The following is a 2,760-nucleotide window of genomic DNA, read 5'->3' as shown; positions in this document are numbered from 1 at the left end:
ACAGCCTCCAAGCCGGCCTACGGCGGCCGACGAAGGTCTGAAGTTGCAGGTGTACGGAGCACGGACGACTGGGCGGTAGTAAGTTCGCGTCCTCTCGTCACGGATACTTAAGGCGGCCATCTTTGAATCCTGCACGTACGGAAGGTAAAGTGGATCTTTTCTGCCCAAGTATGCAGGGATGGCTCGGGACCGTGAAGAACCCCATATTTTGGCACCTAAATCCTGCACTCAAGTTTCATTTATTTTCAGAGGCTCGAGCTTAGCCAAGACAAACACGGGATGGGCTACGTGCACCTTAGCGGGCTGGGGGGAAAAGTCATCCGCTTTGCACAAAGAATGACCGGAATGACACAATGGGTGCGGCCATCTTAGAAGTTAGGTGTCCGTACAAGTGAAAACGCTGTCTCCGCTGAGGAAAAAGAACAATCGCACCCTGAGTCATATACCGCGAAAACGCTTCTAGCTACATGGGCAAGAGGAAGATTTTTTAGGACAAAAAGGGTGTGGAGAAGCAATTGAGGTACCAGGATATTGTTCACCCCGTCAACGGAAAGTGAAAAAACAGCGACCAGCCGGAACCTTATTTACGTTTGAGGGACATGGTCACCGCCCAGTGCAGGTAAGGAGAGCAGCCAGGAGCCAACAGGAAAAGGGAATCCAATGTGGGAGGAGGGAATTTTTCTTAAGAGAGGAGAAGGGCTTCCCTCTGCTGGAGGTGGAGTCAATCTTAAGGTCGGGGCTTTCCGAGAACCAAGTGCCTAAAATTCTATAAGGAATAAATAAGACGACTCTGGGAGAATGAAAAGTTGTGCAAGCCCGGGCGCGATGGCGCGCACATGTAGTCCCAGCTACTGGGGAAACCGAGGCAGGAAGATCGCTTGAGCCCAGTAGTTCCAGGCTGCAGTGAGCTATGATCGCACCTATCAATAGCCACTGCACCACGCAGCCTTGGCAACCCCTTCTTGAGGAAAAAAAGAAAAAAGAAAAAAAAAAAAGTTATGCAAGAAAAGAAATCATAGGATACTACCTGACTGACCTATAAATATTATTTACATAGTCATCATAATGTAAATTCTAATTCTGATCCAACCTAAATTAAGACAATTCCATTGGAAGAATGAGAAGGAAATTCGCGTGTAGTGGAGTGTTTCTATTTCTAACAGAGTTTTCACGTGTCCTTCATGATAAATCTATAGAAAATGCCCCAAAATGCAAACTCCATTTCAGAAACATACCATGTTACTTAAAATATCGAATCTGTGAAGAGTAAAAAGCTTTACAGAACTATATGACTCCTTAGGAGAATTGCAAAATAAAAGCAAGAATTTTATGACTCAGGAATTTCACTCCTAAATATTTATTCAACAGTAATGAAACTATATGTCCTCACAAAGTCTCACAAGAATGTTCTTGGTCCTTTTATGCATAATACCCTGAACAGGAAACAGTCCAGGTGTCCATCAGTAGATGAATGTATAAGCAAATGGTAATGTAATCATACCCTGGAATACTACTCAACAATAATAAAAGAACAAATCACAGATGTATGCACCATTATAGATAAATGTCAACAACCTTATGAAGGGGGCCAGCCCCTCCACACCTATGGGTATTTCTTGTCAGGTGGGACGAGAGACTGAGAAAAGAAATAGGACACAGAGAAAGTATAAAGAAAGAACAGTGGGCCCAGAGGACTGGCACTCAGCATATGTATTTCTTGTCAGGTGGGACGAGAGACTGAGAAAAGAAATAGGACACAGAGAAAGTATAAAGAAAGAACAGTGGGCCCAGAGGACTGGCACTCAGCATATGTATTTCTCGTCAGGTGGGATGAGAGACTGAGAAAAGAAATAGGACACAGAGAAAGTATAAAGAAAGAACAGTGGGGCCGGGCGCGGTGGCTCAAGCCTGTAATCCCAGCACTTTGGGAGGCCGAGACGGGCGGATCACGAGGTCAGGAGATCGAGACCATCCTAGCTAACACGGCGAAACCCTGTCTCTACTAAAAAATACAAAAAAAAACTAGCCGGGCGAGGTGGCGGGCGCCTGTAGTCCCAGCTACTCGGGAGGCTGAGGCAGGAGAATGACGTGAACCCGGGAGGCGGAGCTTGCAGTGAGCTGAGATCCAGCCACTGCACTCCAGCTCGGGTGACAGAGCGAGACTCCGTCTCAAAAAAAAAAAAAAAAAAAAAAAGAAAGAACAGTGGGCGCAGGGGGTGCAAGGGACCGGCACTCAGCATATGGAGGACCCGCGCCGGCACTGGTCTGTGAGTTCCCTCAGTATTTATTGATCACTATATTTACCATCTCAGTGAAGGGGATGTGGCAGGACTATAGGGTAATGGTGGGGAGAGGGTCAGCAGGAAAATGTGAGCAAAGGACTCTGTGTCATAAATAAGCTTAAGGAAAGGTGCTGTGCCTTGGTATGTACGTATGCCAGACTTATGTTTGACTTTACACAAAGAGCAGTAAAGAGCAGTATTGTCACCAGCATGTCTCATCTCCAGCCATAAGGCGGTTTTCTCCTTTCTCAGTAAATAGAATGTATGATCCGGTTTTACACCAGGACATTCTATTCCATTCCATTCCTCCCAGACGAGCAGGAGACAGATGCCTTCCTCTTATCTCAGCTGCAAAGAGGCCTTCCTCTTTCACTAATCCTTCTCAGCACAGACCCTTTATGGGTGTCGGGCTGGGGGACGGTCGGGTCTTTCCCTTCCCATGAGGCCATATCTCAGGCTGTCTCAGTTGGGAGAAACC

At 46.6% G+C, this 2,760-nt stretch overlaps 1 protein-coding gene across 1 annotated transcript in view; it reads right to left on the bottom strand.

Moving 5' to 3' along the window:
• Positions 1–2,760, bottom strand: part of PPP2R1A (protein phosphatase 2 scaffold subunit Aalpha) — a 526,337-nt gene that overhangs the window by 302,125 nt on the left and 221,452 nt on the right. The window lies entirely within an intron of this gene.

Source organism: Macaca thibetana, chromosome 19, assembly GCF_024542745.1.
Source record: "Macaca thibetana thibetana isolate TM-01 chromosome 19, ASM2454274v1, whole genome shotgun sequence".
Classification (NCBI taxonomy): Eukaryota; Metazoa; Chordata; class Mammalia; order Primates; family Cercopithecidae; genus Macaca; species Macaca thibetana.
This window is presented reverse-complemented; position numbering and strand designations above follow the sequence as displayed.